The following is a 14888-nucleotide window of genomic DNA, read 5'->3' as shown; positions in this document are numbered from 1 at the left end:
GTCAGTAAAGAGATAAAGTACTGGCCACTTTTCTTGTTCAGCAATGTCTAAGGCCAGCTGGATGGCTTTCACCTCTGTAAACTGGTTCAATTTACCCTCTCCTTCAGCAGTTTCTGTAACTTGTAGTAGGGGACTCCATACAGCTGCCTTCCATCTCTGATGCTTTCCTACAGTGTGGCAGGACACATCAGTAAATGAGGCATGTGTCACCTCTTCCTCTGGTGACATTCTGAAACTTTTGCCTTCTGTCCAGTCCATAATCACTTCCAAGATTCCTGGATGACTGGGATTTCCTATTTGAGCTCCTTGTGTGATCACTGTGACACACTTACTCCATGCAGCATCACTTTCATTATGTGTAGAGATCTTCCTTTTGAACATCCAGCCCACAGGGACAACTGGGGTGCCAGGAGGAGCTGTGCTTCAGTGCCAATCACTTCCGAAGCAGCTCGAACCCTTTCATAGGCTACCAGTATCTCTTTTTCAGTTGGAGTATAGCCGCCCTCAGATCCTCTGTGTCCCTGACTCCAAAAGCTGAGGGGTCTACCTCGAGTGTCCCCTGGAGCTTTCTGCCAGAGGCTCCAGGTAGGACCATTCTCCCCGGCTGTGGTGTAGAGCACATTTTTTTACATATGGCCTGGTCTGGCCTGGTCCAAGGGCATGGGCTATCTCTCATTTAATTTGTTCAGAGGTTTGTTGTTGCTCAGGGCCCCATCTGAAATCATTCTTCTTCAGGGTCACATGACAGAGAGGGCTTACAATCAGACCCACAACACCTGACTGAAAAGTCCTTGATCCGAGTAAGCATTACTTAGCAACAACCAAAACACTGGTGTGTTATCAGCCTTGTTCTCAGACTAAAGTCAAAAACACAGCACTGCACCAACTACTAGGAAAGAGGATAATATCTGTTACAGCTGAACCCAGGACAGCCCCTTTGAAACTGTATTTGGGAAATCATACTTGTCGTGGTTTAAACCCTAGCCAGACATCTTGTTCACTCACTCCCAGTGAGTGGTGCCGGGCTGGAAGCAATCAAGGCCCCCCCTCCCGGGGCTCTCCCCTTCCCCGCTCCCGGAGGGATGGGGAGGAGGATCGAAAGAGTGCAACTCCCACGGGTTGAGACAAGAACAGTCCAGCAACCAATGTACAACACAAATCACCACCGCTACCACCAACGACAACAATAAGAGAAAATAACAAGGGAAGAGAATACAGTACCACCTGCCAAGAAATTACTCCGACCCAGAAGCCTGTGTCCTTCCGGGTAACTCCCAGTTACCACCCCAGGCATGATGTGCTATGGTATGGAATACCTCTTTGGCTAGCTTGGGTCAGGTGCCGTGTCTCTGCTTCTTCCCGTCTTCCCCTCCTCCCTGGCAGAGCATGAGCCTCACAAAGTCCTTGGTCAGGGTAAACATTACTTAGCAGCAACTGAAAACATTGGTATTATCAGCACTGTTCCCAGGCTGGAAGTCAAAACACAGCGCTGCACAGCTACCAAGAAGGAGAAAAATTGACTGCTACTGCTAAACCCAGGACAATTTTCTACAAACTTTTTGAATGTTAAGGGAGAGCAAATGCATATAAAAGGACAGGCTACAATTAAAGAATATTTGATTTCTCTTTTGCAGACTTTCTTTTCCCTACACAGGTACCTAAATCAAAAGGCTCTCCTTCCTTTGGACATACCAGTACAACCATTCCAACCGAGAGACAATGTCTTTGGGTGAACATGGAAGTTTGTCCCACTGAAAGAAAAGTGCAAAGGACCTACACTGTATTGCTGAAAACTTATACTGCACTGAAGGTGGAAGGAATCAGCTCCTGGATCCACTACTCACAAGTGGACACCATAATCTGATCAACATAAGCAGACCTCTGTCCTGACTGGGGAGCTCAAACTCCAGTTGACAAAAATTCATTGATGGACTGCACCTGGGAAACAAGACTGACTTATGTAAAGGTTGAGCCCCCTAAGGTTAACCGTTTTTCTCTGTTTAAAATGAACACTTTTCATAGAATGACATTTTCTTTTGCGAGAATAATTATAGAAACCCTTTAGAAAATATTATTGATATAACTCTTCTAAGATGAAAATTATAGATGTTATAATTATATACTATCTGCTGCTGTCTGTAAAGGAAATTTAGTTTTGCAACTGATCAAGTCATTCAGGAGAATCCGCCATAGTTGTTGTATGACTGCATGTCTTCCACTACCAAAATCTGCTGAAAACCCCTAGATTAGGGAATCTTAACTCTAGACTTACTTAAGTCAAACCTTTGAAGCCCATGATAAATGAAACTGGATTAATGGAACTTAAGTATACTGGGAGTAATGTAATTAGCTTTGGATATTGGTCAAAGTTAAGACAAATATATAATTTGAACCAGCAACAGTTATTAAACTTATGTTGGTGAGTTCCATGTGTCCAGACAAGTCTGTTTAGAAGTAAGGAAAATCCTGGATTTACAGGTCCTGAACCATGTGAAAAATTCCCATGGGGGGGAATCAGCCCCAAGTACGGGCCAGCCCCAAGGAAGGTAAGTAGCATTATATGCAAAATACATCCTGGTGTATTGAATGGACTGGAGAGGAAAATTTTATAAACCCAAATGTGAAAATACTGACAAATATATCAAAATCAAGGAGTAAAGAATCACACCATTCTAGATGGAACCGTACACAAATTTTTAATTGCTCTATAAGTAATTATGAAATTCAATGATTAGGCTAAATTGCTAGAGCCTTACAATTGGGATGTCTCTGTAGAAATTACCCATAAAAATGACACCTGGACATGGACCATAATTCAAAAATGAAACAGCCCTACTGATTGTAACAAAGGAGCAGTGCCTTCTATGGGTCATACAGTTTGGGTTAATAGTGATGGAACTTGGACAACCCAATTATCTTTAGATGGAAAGGTGCAGCAACATACTTTAAGTATGTTAACCTTGTGCCCCCATGGAGGAAAAGACTGCTGAGTTTTCAGTTGTGGGGAAAAATAAGACAAGAGGAAACAGATCCATGGAGGCATTCTTCCACTGGCACAAAAGTGGGCTGGATGTTAGAAGCAATTTCTAGGCCTCAAATGACATTGTTTCAGAATCATATGTGGTTATACAATTTATCTGGACAAGTAAATATACTGGCAAATGCAACAAGACTGGGGTACAGGATTTGAATGCTCAGTTACAAGCTACATCTAAAATGACTTTACAAAACAGGTTAGCCCTAGACCTACTGTTACTATACAAACAGGGTGTTTGTGCATATTTAAATTTAAACAAAAGATTGTTGTGTTCACATCCCAAATATCACTGAAAACAAATGACAATTAGACAAAATAAAACAAGTTGAGAAATCAAGTTGTGATTTAAGGGTCTCAATGAAAATGGGATGCCTAAACAATGTATTACATGACTTAAAATTCTTTCTCATTGGAGAGTTAGCAAGTTTGCTTCAAACTTAAATTGTGATTGTTATTATTATCATTATAACTTGTATTGATTTCTGTTGTATTAAAAGGTTAATCTTGTAAGCCACAATGGGGACCTATGCAATGTTAATGAAGAAAACTAGTGAGACATATGAGACTCATCAAACGTCGTCTCATAGTCTCAAAGGAGGGAAGTGATGTAGAGAGAATGGAATTTGCTATGGTGATAACGGTGTCTAGATTGATTAACAAACAACATCACTTAGAAAACCAAGACTTTGTATAAGTAGTACATTCCTTACTAACAACCTTAACCGTGGAAGAAGAGCTAAAGGACTGATAAAGGAGAACATCTACACCAGGAGATACTGAAGACAAAACAATTATTAGAAAAACAAGTAGTCAACAAGAAACAGCAGTAACTGGGTGAAAGATAAAGGTGGCAGGGGGAGATCGCAACCACTGACTCAGTTCAGGACTGAAAATAGCTTGTCGCCCCCACCTTCACAGAGCATGTGTGCTAATTTACATGGCAAGTGAGGACAATTTCCCAATAGAAGATAGAGTACTAATTAATCATATATTCAGTAACTTTTGACCAATAAAAAGTAATTTCTTTGTTCTCTGAAAGGTATATAATCTGACATACAAAAACCTAAAGGTGTGCTAGCTTTGTGGAGCTTCCACCTAGCACCCTACTTTGCAAAATAGCTGACAATAAAATACCTTGACTCTATGTGTATATTGGCATTTTGCACACCAGATAACAATCCCACTTTTGGGACAACAGCAGCACAGAGGAAAAAGCCATCTGGGCTGCTGCACTGTGGCAAGAAATCACTGCTGGTTTTAGTTCACTGATGTTTTTAGTTGCTGCTCAGTAATGTTTACTCTGACCAAGGACTTTCTGAGTCTCATGCTCTTCCAGGGAGGAGGGGAAGCCAGAAGGAAGCAGAGAAAGGACACCTGACCCAAACTAGCCAAAGAGGTATTACATACCACAGCACATCATGCCCAGTATATAAACTGGGGGCAGTTACCCAGAAGGGCTAGATTACTTCTCAGTCTTGCTGGGTATCGGTCGGTGGGTGGTGAGAGGTTGTATTCTCTTCCCCTGTTATTTCCCTTATCATTATTATTATTGGTGGTAGCAGTAGTGGTTTTGTGTTATACCTTAGTTACTGGACTGTTCTTATCTCAACCTGTGGGAGTTACATTCTTTCCATTCTCCTCCCCTTCCCTCTGGGAACGGGGGGGGGGGGGGGGAGGAAAGGGGTGTGTGTGGGGGGAGTGAGCAAGCAGCTGCATGGTTCTGTGTTACCAGCTGGGCTTAAACCATGACATCAGGGAGCCCCCAGTCCTAGGGTCGTGCCCACCCTGCCGCAGAAAATATATGGACTCAGTCAGAGATCAATATGATCAGACAAAAGGCCGTTTATTACAAAGCCTTAACCCCTTAAATACTATTTCTTACATGCACTTACAGTGATTTGGCATATTATGATTGGATACATGTCTTGAAGACCCTTTGGAACTAGCATATAATTGGCTAAGCACAGGTGTGGGAACTTGACCTCGAAAGCTTGCCAACAGTCCACAGTTCTCATTACCTCAGTGAATTCCAGCTTCTTCTTATCTTGCTTGCTTAAGCTTCCTTGGGCCTCTCATGGCCTTGCTGTATCTTTCAGGATTATCCAGCGTTTATGTACCAATTATCCATTCTCCCGTGAGAACACTGTCTCCACACCACCCCAATGAGGTTGCATCCTGGCAGTCCTCCCTTCATGAGCATAGCAGAGACCCCAGGTCATGGGGATTACACAGATGGGGTACATGCAAGATCATTTTGCCTTTGTCCCTGCCCCTCTCACCTCTGACCCACCTGGCACTCCCTTAGCTGCAGCAGAGATTGGCACTGCTCCAGGTCACTCCCAAACACCCTCCTGAAGGTCCAGCCGAACTTCCATTTGATGCCTTCTGCTCCTTCCCCTCTTCCCAGGGACTATCCTCCAGCACCTGATCATGATGCCAGCAGACCCCTGCCCAAAGCCATCTCCTAGTTGGGATTCACCTCACATGTGCAGATGGTACAAAGCCCTGATTTTTTTCCAATCTCTACCTTCTTTCAAATCCACAGCACACATAGGCTCTGGAGGCTCCTGCCAGGAGGGCTGTCCTCATGCTCCTGCAGAGAGCCCCAGGTCCCCATCCATGGAACAGCCACATCTCTTAGCTTCAGGAGCAATGGCAACACCCAGTTCCCTGCCAGCCACAGATTTCTTCGGGTCTGGCTTGTGAGAGAAACAGCATTGTTTTCACATACATGGGAATGGGGCTTTGCAATATTAAGGCTTTGCAATACTGGGGCTGGGGCTACGTTACTAAGGGAATGAAACAAAGGGTTTGAGATACCATAACTTAGAAAGACACACTCTGTGGTTAATTACAATGTCATCTTTGGGCGACAGACATGCTCTGTGGTTCAAAAGAATGCTATATCTTTGTACAACCTATGAAACTAAGCCTGTGCAAACTGGTTCTGTTGTTAAATAGTAAGTTGGGGTACCACATGTCAGCCAGAGTTATGAAATCGAACCCTAAAAGGAAATGAATGAATAAATAAGGAAGGGACATACAAAATCAAGTAAGAGGAAGTGTAACCAGAGGCGGGACAATTGGCATGTAGATTATACACGTTGGATAGGCTGTAAACCTTGGAGTCCCCAACCAATGGAGAAACAAGGGAGGGAACTTGCAGATGGGATAGGAAATATAAATCATAGCCAAAGCAGAACTGTGTGTGCCTACTTGCCAGGACACCCATTTCTGCACAAATGTTAATAAATAGCTGCTTCAGTGCTGTGCCTACCCTGAACTTTTACAAGAAAAGTTTTTATCTAGAGACCATTTCTCACATGGCTTGCCCTAAAAGGATAGGAGGGCAAGTCCAGGCCTCCCCAAGCTGCCTGAAGTGGGACTGGCCCTACAGAGCTGGTGCCCAGCCTGTCTCAGATTCTCCCAGGGTTTTTAACACAGCCCCAGCATGGGAGCTGCACCTTGGCCAAGAGGTGGGCCACCTTCTCCTTCCACAGCCCAAGGTATCCTCATCCCTGGTCACTCTCACAGCCCTGCTGCAGCCTGGACAGCCCCACACTGCTGAGAACAGCCTCCCTGCTGCCAGGGGCCTCATCCAGCACTGAGAGTGTGGGGGGAAGAACCTAACACTTCCGATGTTCCACACAAGCTTCCTCTGTGCTCCCAGCAGCAATAAATACTAACAAATACAAATTCTTCCACGTTTTCTGCTCCCAACCCCAGGACCAGTGTGGGCAGCCTCACCCAGGGCCCCCAGCCCAACTTCACTCCCCCCTGGCTCGAGCCACAACTCTGAGCTGGGAGCAGTGCTGGCAGAAGGCTTGGCCATATCCCTGGAGCACTGTGGCTGCTCCCAAACCTCTGCCTCTCCTGGTGAAGCCCCCTCAGTGATCTCAGCCCTGCCACAGGGCACAGTCAGGGCATCTGTGTTGCTCAGGATGGAGGCACACAAGGAGGATGATACTTCAAGATGGTGCTTGCTCACTGCCCCTTTACTCATCTCTCCCTGAGGTATTGAGCTGGAGGCTCCCCCGTGGCCCTGGGGGATGGAGAAGTTCAGGCTCAGGGTGAGTAGCAGGGGTTCCTTGGCATCTCTGTAAAGCATTTCAGTTCATAGGGGATCCCCGAGTCTACTTTGATGGACTTGTGTGAGAAAAGCAGCCAGATATCATCGTGAAGGTAGGTCTTCCCCAGTTTGCAGCTGTAAAACCTGAGTGGAGACAAGAGCAGGGTGGAGGGACCTCAGGCTCCCAGGCAAGAGCAGAACAGCCTTGACAGTGGCACGACCCCCTCACCTACTTTGGGCTGTAGTCAAGGTGGCCATTCTGTTTGCTCTCAGGCAGGGCAGCAGCTCTGATCTCCCTGAAAAAGCAGCCAGTCATTGCTCCTCCCCAGAGCAAGAGGGTCAGGCTGCCATCCTCCCACTCTGGCAGAAGGGCCTGCATGTTTGGGGGAGGCAGGGACACATGTGCAAGGAGCTCAGGGTTAACCCCGGGGCAGGTGTCCATCCTACCTGCCATGCCCTACCTTAGGTGCATCAGGTAGCAGAGGACCCTGCGGGGTGGGCCAGTGTCTGGTAGGTTGCTGGGGCCCACAGTGGCCTTTTCCTCCTCCCCCACAGGCACCAGGAAGATGCAACGGCATAGGAAGGTCATGTGGTTGGCCGGCATATCCTGGAAGTCGTACGTCACCAAAAACATCTTCACCACAGTCTTGTTGGGGTTAAATAAGGTCTGTAGAGGGTAGGGGGTAAGACCAGGAAGGTCATAGGAATGGATCCATAGGGATCATCTGGGGCATCTGGGGGTAGCACCAGTGGGTCCAAGGGCACAGAAAGCCCCACATCAGCCTGAGGGCTTAGCCTGAGGCCCACAGGCCAGTCCTTTCCAAGACCCTTGTTTCTCCCCACCAACACCTTTGTTCCCTGCATCTCCCATCACCCTGTCTTCCTGCCAGCACCCTGGGGACCCTGTGTTCCTCTCTGCTGTGCTTTTTGGCAGCCATGTACTCCCTCTGCACAGAGCTTTCTGGCTGCTGCCCCTGTCAAGCAACGTGATAGAGTATCTGCCTTGGGGAGCAACTGGAGCCCACCTGGCCCCCTCTCCATGGAGCTGCCAGAAGCCAATTCACCACTGGATGGTACCAGCTTTGGGGACCCTTCTTTCCCAAGGCCTCCAAGTCAATCACTCCCTGGGGCAAAAGAAAGCACATGAGAGAGGGAGAAAGCCCATGGAGAGCCCAGCTGGGACCTAGTATGGGGCCACAAGCCCCTCTTGCCTGGCACAAAGCAGCAAGACGATGCCCAGCTTAGTCCTTCTCTAGACAGAAGGACGAGCAAATAGCAACACAGGAGTGATGGTAACGCAGCAGCCATGAGATGGTTGGCTAGCAGTCTGCCTGTTTATACACCTGTAAGGGTTCCTGCTTCTTTCCCTCTTTGCTTTGTGAGTTAAATATTGCTCCTGGCACAGCTAGCAGTCTCCTCAGGTAGGTGGCTGCTCGAATCACATTCTCCAGAGAGGGGAGAGAGGCAGCCCCAGAGGATGTGTGGTGCCTGGGTACAGCTCCCACTCACCTCCCCCACAGGCCCAGCCCTCCCTCATCTGCATACCAGGAAAGGTGAGGGCATGGTGTGTTCAGAGATGTCAAAGTAGGTGACATCAATGGGCAGAGTGGCATGCTGGGGGCAGTAGGAGATGCTGGCACAAATCTCTGCCATGAACCCCTTGATCCTCCCTGATGGCACAAAGCATCCTTTCAGGATGGACTCCTGAGAGAGGAGGGAAGCGTTAAGGACTTTCAAACACCAGTCCTGCCCCTTGCCTCTAAGCTGCAAGTGAGATCAACCCCATCTCCACTGCAACCATGTCTGCTTGCCCTTGCATGCCTCCTGGCTCTCTGGAGAATGCCCTTGAGTCGCCCCGACTGCTCACTCCAAGACAGACCCATCCTGAATCGGTGGGCTGAAACCAGCCATCTAACAGAGAGAAGCAGTGGGATTGCCTCAGCTCCATGGTGGCCATCTCAGCAGGGTGTGGGGTCCTAGCATGTCACGCAAAGATCTGCTGGTCGAGCCATTCCTCTGGTGGATGGTGGCTCCGCAAAGAGCCACTTAATGCCAGGCCCATGGAGACAATTACCCCAGCCCCACACTGGGGCTCTCATTGGGCTCAGCCTCTCACCAGCCCAGCCTGGAGCCTGGTGGGACCCACCTCCCTCTCTAACAGGTGGGTGCCACTACCTCAAAGTTGCCCAGCAGAACATGGCTGATGGTGGTGGCCCAGGGCACTGTGGAAGACTTGGTATTCCTCTGGAGACTGCTCCAGAGATGTCGCCTTTGAAAGAGGAGAGAAAATCGGTGTCAAACCAGAGAGCATGCAGCCTTGAGCTGCCCTAGGGGTGAAGATACCTCTTCAGGTCCCTCCATCGCTTTCTTTGGTGGAGGTTGAACCCACGTTCCTACCCCCCAGGGGCAGAAGAAACCTCCCTCTGCCCCACAGCTTGGGGTCTTGTGGAGGAGAGATGCCTGGGGCAGGGAAGGGAAGAGGATTTGTCCCAATCCAACCCTCCCATGGGGATGCAGGGTGATGAGGTGGCTAGGCACCCCCAAGCCCCCATGGCTGTCCCTCAGGGCTGCCGAGACACGATTTGAGGCTCAGCCTGCTCTTCAGCCTCTTCCCAACCACAGTGCAATCTGCAGAGCTCTGCAGGGGGCATGAAATCAAGAACTGTGTTAGGACAGCAACTGGGGACTGTGCATCCCCAGAATGTGCCATCATCCCTTGCCCTGCCCCACAGCCCCATGAGGGTCCCAGCATATTGGGCAGGCTGTCAGTGGCCTCTGCAGGGGCATTCAGCAGGGCAGCACAAGGGCTGGGGTAGGGATGTGGGGCTGATAAAATCAAGACCTGTCTTCAAGGGCAGGTCTTTACACTCCCAAAATTTCTCTGCTGGGGAAGGGGGTGTTGGTACCCAGCTTGAGTGTGCAGTGTGTAGCTCCCACCCTGCAAAGAAGGTCTCAGGGCTAGCCCCTGTGAACAAGACACCCCCAGAAGGAGCCATGCACCAACACCCCCTTGCACCTCTCAGGGAAGAAAAGTCCTGTGCCCAGGAGATTCATGAAAAATCCTTGGTAATGCCACCTGCTTGCCCCTGCCCACAGCCAGGGTCCTACAGCTGTAGGGTGGGGTGTTAAAGCCAAGGCAACACTGCAACTTCCTTTTAAAGATGTCCTGAACAAGCAGCTACATGATACTTAGTTACCAGCTGGGTCTAAACCACAACAAAGGGGGACACCCCCCCCCCCCCTTCCTTCTGGAAGCCACATGAAAGGATGGTGGAGCTGGCTGGCTTGGCAGGAATACCAAGTGAAGCTGCTGGAGGGCTTTACTCTGCAAGGGCAGTGCTGGGGGCAGTGCTGGGGGCAGCCAGGCTGGAGGAGCAGTCACCAAAAAGGGCACGTGGGCAGGGATGGACCTGTACCCCCATGGACTGTGTCCTGGATCCAGACAGCAAGAAACCAGGGTAGTTCTACTGTCAGTCCCTGCAGGACGCTGTACCATGGGATGCCCCAGGGAAGGAGAGGAGCATGACAACTCTGACATGAGCCTGCTGCAGCCTCAGCCAGCAGGACATGGTGAAGGCAAGGAGCTGGTCAGGAGGGGCTGGTAAGCAGTGAAGAATTGCAGGCAACTCCTGAATTGCCAGGGTGGTTGCAAGCCTCTGGAGTCTGCCCCATTTCTAAGAGCTTGTGGCACCCTGGGGACATGCTACAGGCACCCTAGAACTGCAGAAAAGCCAGTGGCATCTCTGCACATAGCACTGGGGTTCCCACTCCCTGGCCAGAGCATGTCCAGTCCTGCTCCTTGCCACCAAAACCCTTGTCCAGTGGGCAGAGTGCCCTGATGGATATCATGGCCAGGGACCCAAGCCATCCCACTCCTCTGCATTCTTCTCCCCCAGGGCAGGCAGAGGACTCTTCCCAAGCCTGCCAGTAAGTTTGGCTTAACATGAAGCTGTCAGACACTGACTGTGGCCCCATGCCAAATGGTCAACTCTTGCTGTCATGGAGAGGTTGTGTCCTGTTCAAATCACAGAATCATAGAATGTTTTGGGTTGTAAAGGACCTTAAGATCATCTAGTTTCAACCCCCCTGCCATGGGCAGGGACACCTCCCACTAGACCAGGTTGCTCAAGGCCCTGTCCAACCTGGCCTTGAACACTGACAGGGATGGAGCATTCACAACTTCCTTGGGCAACCTGTTCCAGTGCCTCACCAGAGAGCTGGTTGCAAACAGCCAATCAAGTGATTACAAGGTGTCAAGAGCCAGTGACAACCTACAGATGGCACGTCCCAGGGCTGACTGTTAGCTGCTGCCCTGCTAACACCAGTGCACTGGGACAGAACAGGGTGCTGTGCCATGACGGAACACAGGTCCATGAGGACCACATTTTCCCACAAGGACAGCCCTGAGCTCGGGCTGTCCCTGGGCCATTTCCTGCCTCCCCCCACAAGTGACACTCAGCTGTGGGAAGTAGGTGATTCCAGAAAGGTGCCCCCTTGGCAACAGTGCTGTAGCAGGCTGTGGGCAATGGATGGCATGACAGGGCTCTCTTCTTCCTTGCTGATGGGGGCAGGCTCTCATGGGGAGGAGTCAACCACAACCTCATCAGCAGGCATCAGCTTCCTTTTTGCTGGGCAGCTGCTGCTGGCAAACCAGCTGCTCCCACAGGGCGTCTTCTCCAGTGAACGCAGGTTGCTGGGCTCAGTGCTGAATGCTGCCTGTGGAGCTAGGAGGTCCTTGCACCCATTGGCTAACACTAGCCTTTCCTCTTCTCTGTTAGCCATGCTTCTGTGAGTCAGGCTGCTCTCTGACTTCTCTCTCTTCCCATCAGAGTCCAGCTGCAATCTTTTAATATGCACAATCTGCAATGTTGTGCAAATTAAAGTAAAGTAGATTGTGGTCACTCACCTGCTCCCTGTTATCCCCATAGTCTGTGGGCTGATCCCCCAGCAAGACAGGGCAATCATCTCTCATGTGCAAAGTACTGCAAGCAACGGGCCAGGAGAAGACATCCTACAACAAAACACAGACTAGGGGACAACGTGGAAGCTACCAGGAGAACTGGCTACCCTGGATTTGGAGAAGGCTGAGGTTCTTAATGACTTCTGTGCCTCAGTCTTCACTGGCAAATGCTCTGACCACACCACCCAATGCTTGGAAGGCAGACACAGGGACTGCGAGAATGAAGACCCTAGGCCCACTGTAGGAGAGGATCTGGTTTGAGATCATCTTAAGAACCTGAACATGCACAAGTCCATGGGACCTGATGAAATCATCCACGGGTCCTGAAGGAGCTGGTGAATGAAGTTGCTAAGCCACTGTCCATCATATTTGGAAAATCATGGCAGTCAAGTGAAGTTCCCGACGACTGGAAAAAGGGAAATATAGCCCCCATTTTCAAGAAGGGGAAAATGGAAGACCCAGGAAACTACAGAGCAGTCAGTCTCACCTCTGTGCCTGGCAAAATCTTGGAGCAGATTCTCCTGGAAGGCATGCTAAGGCACATGAAAAACAACAAAGTGCTTGGTGACAGCCAGCATGGCTTCACTAAGGGAAAATCCTGCCTGATCAATTTGGTGGCCTTCTATGATGGGGCTACGGAACTGATGGACAGGGATAGAGCAGTCAATGTCATCTACCTGGACTTGTACAAAGCGTTTGACACTGTCCCACACGACATCCTTGTCTCCAAATTGGAGAGACATCAATTTGATAGGTGGACCACTCAGTGGATAAAGAACTGGTTGGATGGCCGCATGCAAAGAGTTGTGGTCAATGGCTCAATATCCGGCTGGAGAACAATAAAGAGTGGTGTCCCTCAGGGATCGGTGTTGGGACCGGTCTCGTTCAACATCTTTATCGGAGACATGGACAGTGGGATTGAGTGCACCCTCGGCAAGATTGGTGATGACACCAAGCTGTGTGTTTCGGTTGATACCCTGGAGGGAAGGGATGCCATCCAGAGGGACCTTGACATGCTTGTGAGGTGGGCAGGTGCCAACCTTATGAAGTTCAAACAAGCCGAGTGCAAGGTCCTACACCTGGGTCAGAGCAATCCCAAGCACAGCTACAGGTTGGGCAAAGAGATTCAGAGCAGCCCTGTGGAGAAGGACTTGGGGGTGTTGGTTGATGAAAAACTTAACATGAGCCAGCTTTAGTGTGCACTCGCAGCCCAGAAAGCCAACCTTATCCTGGGCTACATCAAAAGGAGCATGACCAGCAGGTCAAAGAAGGTGATCCTGCCACTCTGCTCTTGTGAGACCTCACCTGGAGTATTGTGTACAGTTCTGGTGTCCTCAACATAAAAAGGACATGGAACTGTTGGAACAAGTCCAGAGGAGGCCATGAGGATGATCAGGGGACTGGAGCACCTACTGTATGAAGAGAGGCTGAGAAAGTTGGGGCTGTTCAGACTGGAGAAGAAAAGGCTGAATGGAGACCTCATAGCAGCCTTCCAGTATCTGAAGGGGGGGCTATAGCCCCTCCCCAAGGGACTCCTCATTAGAGACTGTAGTGATAGGACAAGGGGTAATGGGTTCAGACTTAAACAGGGGAAGTTTAGATTGGATATAAGGAAGAAGTTCTTTACTATAAGGGTGGTGAGGCACTGGAATGGGTTGCCCAGGGAAGTTGTGAATGCTCCATCCCTGGCAGTGTTCAAGGCCAGGTTGGACAGAGCCTTGGGTGACATGGTTTAGTGTGAGGTGTCCCTGCCCATGGCAGGGGTGTTGGAACTAGATGATCTTAAGGTCCTTTCCAACCCTAACTATTCTATGATTCTATAACTTATCCTCTGTTCTGGCCTTGGGGCTGTTCTCACACCAGTGCTCCACCACCTGCAGCCTATTATGGGAAAAGTCCTGGGCAGAGACACACAGACATTGTTCTTCCACCAGCAGACTCCTCAATGGTGTTGTCATCAGCCAAGGTAGCCTGCCCAAGCCCCCTGTCATGCTTGCCATCCACCCCACCACCACCCCGTGAGTTTGTATGGGATCTCGTCCCCCCTGTGGAGTTTGCTGATCAGGGTAACCCTTTTTGATAGGTGGCTGGCTGCCTTCCTGCTGCTCTGTGCTCTCAGAGGAGCTGGAGAGATGCAAGAAGATAGAGACCTGGTAAACCTTCTGGTGCTTGATCTCTGTCTCATTGTAGCCTGTGAAGATGCCGCAGCGGGTGCATCACTGCGAGGAAGGCTCCAAGGGCAACTCTCCACTGGGCTAGGCCAGGATGGGGTCAGTGCTGTGTTCCAGGGGCAGGGATGTCTCCACGTGCATGTGCCGCATGGATCTTTACTTGCCTGGACTCTGAGCAGAGCTGGAGTCAGGGAAGCCCATGCAGCAGCAGAAGAGGAACTGTAAAGTGCCACAGGTCACAGTGTGAGGATAGGGGTTGAGAGCTGGACCACGCCTTGCTCAGGATGTCCGGGTGAACCCTTTGCTATGGGGTGCACTGCAGTGCAGCATCTGAAAAGAAAGAGCAGGAGGATGGAGATTAGCCCCGGATTCCCATCCTTGTCCAGCCTTTCAGCCACAAAGGACCTGCTGGGATGTGGGCAGCTCACCATACAGCCCCATTTGGACCTTCCTCTCTTGGGACAGGAAGAGGAACCAGGCTGATGTGAGTCTCCAGGGAACCCTGTGGCATCACACACCTGCAGGATCAGGACTTCCTTCCTGGCCTGGGCATGGAGAGGAATCTCTAGCTAAGGCTAGAGCTAGTACTCACCAACAAGGAGGGTCTGGTTGAAGCGGTGATGGTCAATGGCAGCCTTGGCTGCAGTGACC

General features: G+C 49.9%; 1 protein-coding gene and 1 pseudogene across 1 annotated transcript in view; both read right to left on the bottom strand.

The window, feature by feature from the left end:
* LOC133283093 (PSME3-interacting protein-like) overlaps positions 1-14888 on the bottom strand; it is a 193159-nt gene that overhangs the window by 25868 nt on the left and 152403 nt on the right. The window lies entirely within an intron of this gene.
* Positions 7103-14387, bottom strand: LOC133283084 (atos homolog protein B-like; annotated as a pseudogene).

The sequence above is a fragment of the Pezoporus flaviventris genome, unplaced genomic scaffold (assembly GCF_033815535.1).
Source record: "Pezoporus flaviventris isolate CSIRO_AGI_PZ_B2104156 unplaced genomic scaffold, CSIRO_AGI_Pfla_v1 ptg000153l, whole genome shotgun sequence".
Lineage (NCBI taxonomy): Eukaryota > Metazoa > Chordata > Aves > Psittaciformes > Psittacidae > Pezoporus > Pezoporus flaviventris.
The sequence above is the reverse complement of the archived record's forward strand: the minus strand, read 5'-3'. Positions and strand labels throughout refer to the sequence as shown.